Below are 6,473 nucleotides of genomic sequence, written 5' to 3'. Positions count from 1 at the left end.
ATCTCAGCAGGAAACTGCAATTTATAATAAGAAGATCATTTTGCTCAGGATCTCCTCAGGGTGTGTTCGTTGTTAAGACGTTCACCACAAAGACTGTTTTTTTTTTTTTTTAATGTAATGTGTTGAAAACTACAGTGCACTTACAGAGGTTATAGATTTCTTTTCCTATGCCTCAACTGTAATCAGGCAAAGCCTTGTCTTGAATTATCACTCCTTTGGAAGAATATAGACATCCTAAAAACTTTTGAACTGGGAAGATTTTTGGAGATCACCTACCAATCTCTACGTTTTACAGGTGAGGAAATGAAGAGTGTTTATCATTTTCCCTGTTATATACTGAGATGATGAAACCCCAGGAAATGAAGCAAATTTTATTGTAACTATATGTTCTTCTAGTCTGCTTGAAACCCAGTTTAGAAAAGTCTCTGTTTTTGAGCATCATGAAGGAGGAAGACTTTATAGTTAACTAAATATCTTTATTATGGGAAAGTTTCCCATATCCCACAGTATGCCTAGAATCTGTTAATCATTAAAAGTACACAGTTTATAATTTCATCTTTTTAGAGGATGCAGAAGGCCCTGTAGGACTACATTTGGTGAATTTTGCCAACTCCTCTGACTTACATAATCTCTTTTAAGTTTCCCCAAAACTTTAGAAGTGGATAAGATAGATATTATTATTTTTATTATTATTACCTATGTTTTGCAGATGAGGAAACTGTGTTTCAGTAAAGGGATTGACTTAACTAAATAGTTTGCTGAGAGTTAAGATTTGAACCCAAATTTTGTATTTCTAAATCATGTGACCTTTTCACTTTACCATTCTTTCGAGTGACAAATGAGCTAGGTAAGTGAACACTCTAGTTTTATCAATAGATCAATTGGATGTTGACTTCTTCTCTCAACCTTATATGCATATAATAAAGATTTAGTAAACTTATCACCCACTCCGAAGCCCGTCCCAGCCTTTGTTCACGACGGTGATCAACTGTTTGGCAACAAGAAGCCAAAAACCTGAGAATCTTTCTGAGATTTCTCAACCTCAATTTGCCAGTGTTAGAGCTGAGTCTAAATTTATGTTTTCAACATGAATGATTTTTATTTTTTATCCTGTTTCCTGGCATTTATTTTTTATTCTTTTTTTGTATTATATACACACATTTAATTTTGGAGTAATTTTAGAATGACATAAAAGTTGTAGACAGTAGAGAGAATCCCCCTATACCCTTTACCCAGCTTCCTCTAATGTTAACATCTTATGTAACCACGGTACATTCATCAAAACGAAAAAACTAATATTGGTATTAAACTATTAACTAAACTATAGATTTTATTCAGATTTCACCAGTTTTTCCACTAATGTCCTTTTTTCTGTTCTAGGATCCAATCCAGTATATCAAATTGCATTTATTACTCATATCTCCTTAGTGTCTTCTAATCTGTGTCAGTTTCTCAATCTTTCCTTGCTTTTTATGACCTTGATGCATTTAAAGAGTATTCTGTAAAATGCCCCTCAATTTGGGGCTGATCGAGGTTTTTCTCATGATTAGACTGGGGTAGTGTATTTTAGGGAAGAATATCAGAGGTGAAGTGCCCTTCTCACATCAAGGGGTACATGATGGCAACATGACTCATCACTGGTGATGTTGACCTTGATCACCTTGTGAAAATGGTGTCTGCCAGGCTTCTCCACTGTGAAGGTTCTATTTTTTTTCCTGTCCATACTCTATTCTTTGAAAACAAGTCACTAAGGTCAGCCAGCACTCAAGGGGAGAGAAATTAAGCTCCACATCTGGAAAGAGGAGTATCAAAGAATTTGTGGACATATGTTAAAACCACCACAGTAATTAATATATATTTTGGGGGAGTTACATTGAGGCTATTCACACATCCTGTTTCTCCTAAAAGTTTCACCCACTAATTTTAGCATTCATCCATGGATCTTGCCTGCAGCAGTTATACCGTGGTGTTCTAATGTTGGTTTCCTATTTCCCTCGTTCCTTTTACATTTAGTATTTTGAATTCTTCTATAATACATATTTGTTGTCTTTTATTTATTTAATCAATCATGTATTTATATCAGTATGGACTTATGGATGTCTGTTCTATTCTTTGGCAAGTTATCCAATCCCACCATCATTTATTTATTGCTCAAATTGCTCTAGCTTTGGCCATTAGGAGCTACTAGAAGGCAGTGTTTACAGCTCTTTTTCTCTTTACCGTTACAGTTTCCTGACAATATTTTGAAGTTGAGTTTTCTCCTTGTCTCATCCTTCCTGGGTCCACTGACTCATTGTTAAGCATGTTTTCTTTCCTGGGAACTTCGTTCTAGGTCTCTCTGGCCTGAATGTGCTTAATTGTGGTATTCACTTCCTGTGCTGATGCTCAGCTCTGGAGCCAGACTTCTGTTCATCTCGAATCAAGAGGCATCATCTCTGGTGTGACTGAGGCAGAGAACGGGTTCTGTGGTTCTGCATTGCCACTGCTCCATTGTCCGCGGTTGAGATACTTACAGAAGACAGAAGATAACATAAACCTAGCCTCACTATCTTTACATTTTAGATACTTTTGATGAAAATAGTTCTAAAATATATCATGGATTTTCCAAAGCAAAATGAACATGATAGATCTTTTTTATATCTCAAGATAGTATCAAGGACATTTTTTAAAATTCCATTTCTAGGAAAGAAGGTCCTCAAGAACATTTGATATGCATAATGCTGTTTTTACTTATAACGTGAGTGTCCCCTGGATCCCACAAGGTAGTAGATCTTTTTTTATTTTTTATTTTTTTGCGGTACGCGGGCTTCTCACTGTTGTGGCCTCTCCCGTTGGGGACCACAGGCTCCGGACGCGCAGGCTCAGCGGCCATGGCTCACGGTCCCAGCTGCTCTGCGGCATGTGGGATCTTCCCGGACCAGGGCACGAACCCATGTCCCCTGCATCGGCAGGCGGACTCTCAACCACTGCGCCACCAGGGAAGCCCAAGGTAGTAGATCTTAAATGAGGTCATTCTAACCATTGTGTCCAAGTCCGCTGAATCAGTAGTGCCCACTTGTCAGGTGACGGGGTCTCAGCTCTTTCCCTCAAGGGAGGGTTGCCTTTCATAGCATTCACACCCCTCCCAGCTTCTTCATCCTCTGCTCCAGCTGCTCTCACTTTCTCTTGTGATTATTGCTGTGGATCTACTCATTGCCTGTACTTCCTACACTGGTCTGTTAATTGAATAATGCATCAAAATCATCATTTATTAAATCATTTATTAAGCACCTACTATTCGCCGGGCTCTTTTCTATAGACTTGGGCTACACTAAACAAAACAGACAAAAATCCCTGCTCTCCTGGAGTATTCAAGTCAGGGGAGGTGGAAAATAGGTGATATAAATCTCCTTGGGATGCTCTGTCTGCTACTACTGCTCTAAGTACCTTGCAGGACCATGGGCCTCTGGATGTCAGGCTCTTAACTTTCTGTCTTTGACTAGCATCCACCTTTTAGTGTTCCTAAAGCAGAGTTGCTAGGACTCCTGAATATATATTTATAAGCTTTCAGGGATGGAATGAGAGGAATTAGATGCCGCCCTCATGGTCTATCCCAGAAAAATTGCTTACTATCAGCACATCATGTTCTGTTCTAAACCAACTTTTATAATAATGGCGATTTTTCCATGCAAGGGCCCCATGCAGCTTGAATTCTGTGACCATCTCTCTCTCATTCTGTCTCACATGGAGACATATGTCCAATCTCCAATTATGTTATAGAGCCCTTGTTCTTCCCATGACATAGTTTTGCACAATTAAAATCTTGGAAATCTGTTAGATACCAGTGATGGCATCACCTAAATTCATGCAAAGCATAACTGAGCCTCAGCTTTGCCCCAACTGTCAAAGATTTGCATCAAGGAGTAAATGTCTTCTTGATACTATACATAGAGAATCCTAAAGATGCTACCAGAAAACTACTAGAGCTAATCAATGAATTTGGTAAAGTAGCAGGATACAAAAGTAATGCACAGAAATCTCTTGCATTCCTGCACAGTAATGATGAAAAATCTGAATGAGAAATTAAGGAAACACTCCCATTTACCATTGCAACAAAAAGAATAAAATACCTAGCAATAAACCAACCTAAGGAGACAAAAGACCTGTATGCAGAAAAATATAAGACACTGATGAAAGAAATTAAAGATGATACAAACAGATGGAGAGATTTACCATGTTCTTGGATTGGAAGAATCAACATTGGGAAAATGACTATACTACCCAAAGCAATCTACAGATTCAATGCAATCCCTATCACACTACCAATGGCATTTTTCACAGAACTAGAACAAAAAATTTCACAATTTGTATGGAAACACAAAAGACCCTGAATAACCAAAGCAATCTTGAGAAAGAAAAACGGAGCTGGAGGAATCAAACTCCCAGACTTCAGACTATATTACAAAGCTACAGTAATCAAGACAGTATGGTAACTGGCACAAAAACAGAAATATAGACCAATGGAACAGGATAGAAAGCCCAGAGATAAACCCACGCACATATGGTCACCTTATCTTTGATAAAGGAGGCAAGAATATACAGTGGAGAAAAGACAGCCTCTTCAATAAGTGGTGCTGGGAAAACTGGACAGCTATATGTAAAAGAATGAAATTAGAACACTCCGTAACACCGTACACAAAAATTAACTCAAAATGGATTAAAGACCTAAATGTAAGGCCAGACACTGTAAAACTCTTAGAGGAAAACATAGGCAGAATACTCTATGACATAAATCACAGCAAGTCCTTTTTGACCCACCTCCTTGAGAAATGGAAATAAAAACAAAAATAAACAAATGGGACCTAATGAAACTTCAAAGCTTTTGCACAGCAAAGGAAACCATAAACAAGATGAAAAGACAACCCTGAGAATGGGAGAAAATATTTGCAAATGAAGTAACGGACAAAGGATTAATCTCCAAAATATACAAGCATCTCATGCAGCTCAATATCAAAAAAACAAAAAACCCAATCCAAAAATGGGTAGAAGACCTAAATAGACATTTCTCTAAAGGAGATATACAGGTTGCCAACAAACACATGAAAGAATGCTCAACATCACTAATCATTAGAGAAATGCAAATCAAAACTACAATGAGGTATCACCTCACACTGGTCAGAATGACCAGCATCGAAAAGTCTACAAACAATGAATGCTGGAGAGGGTGTGGAGAAGAGGGAGCCCTCTTGCACTGTTGGTGGGAATGTAAACTGATACAGCCACTATGGAGAACAGTATGGATCTTCCTTACAAAACTAAAAATAGGACTACGATATGACCCAGCAATCCCACTACTGAGCATATACCCTGAGAAAACCATAATTCAAAAAGAGTCATGTACCACAGTGTTCATTGCAGCTCTATTTACGATAGCCAGGACATGGAATCAACCTAAATGATCATCGACAGATGAATGGATAAAGAAGATGTGGCACATATATACAATGGGATATTACTCAGCCATAAAAAGAAATGAAATTGAGTTATTTGTAGTGAGGTGGATGGACTTAGAGTCTGTCATACAGAGTGAAGTAAGTCAGAAAGAGGAAGAGAAATACCATATGCTAACACATATATATGGAATCTAAAAACGAAAACAAAAAATGGTTCTAAGGAACCTAGGGGCAGGACAGGAGTAAAGACGCAGATGTAGAGAATGGACACGAGGACACAGGAAAGGGGAAGGATAAGCTGGGACGAAGTGAGAGAGTGACATGGATATATATACACTACCAAATGTAAAATAGATAGCTAGTGGGAAGCAGCCGCATAGCACAGGGAGATCAGCTCGGTGCTTTGTGTCCAACTAGAGGGGTGGGATAGGGAGTGTGGGAGGGAGAAGCAAGAGGGAGGGGATATGAGGATATATGTATATGTATAGCTGATTCACTTTGTTATACAGCAGAAACCAACACACCATTATTAAGCAATTATACTGCAATAAAGATGTTAAAAAAAAAGTGAATGTCTTCTATAAATTGCCTGTGTCTAGGAGTTCCTTTTTTCTTTTCTAATTTATTCTGGGTTGGCAAACCGTATTATTAATGTTAGACTTCTATATAAAGTAAGAGTAAATAGTTGTAGAGAAAGCTTAAGTGGTTCTCTTTTAAGAAATGTGCATGGAATTAGAATCTTGGTTTTGTATTGTTCAGAGACTTGCTTTTTGGTTTCCCTTACCCTTTCTTCCTTCTGGGTCTGATTCTGTTGATAGGTATAGTTTCTGGTAAGTGAAGTATACTCAGTAAGTAATTCATGTGGCATATTTCAAAACATTGGCATCTGGTATTGAGTGAGGGCCAGGATTAGAACTTCAAAAGTTTGGGGGCTTTTGTCTAGGATTTCTGGGGATTCTTGATTCTAGGGCAAATCCTTGAGTCTCTCTGTCTTTATATTTAAACACGGCACTACAACGGTCTTCAGATCTTTCAGGTGTG

This window comes from Delphinus delphis, chromosome 11 (assembly GCF_949987515.2).
Source record: "Delphinus delphis chromosome 11, mDelDel1.2, whole genome shotgun sequence".
NCBI lineage: Eukaryota > Metazoa > Chordata > Mammalia > Artiodactyla > Delphinidae > Delphinus > Delphinus delphis.
Note: the sequence above shows the minus strand (reverse complement) of the source record.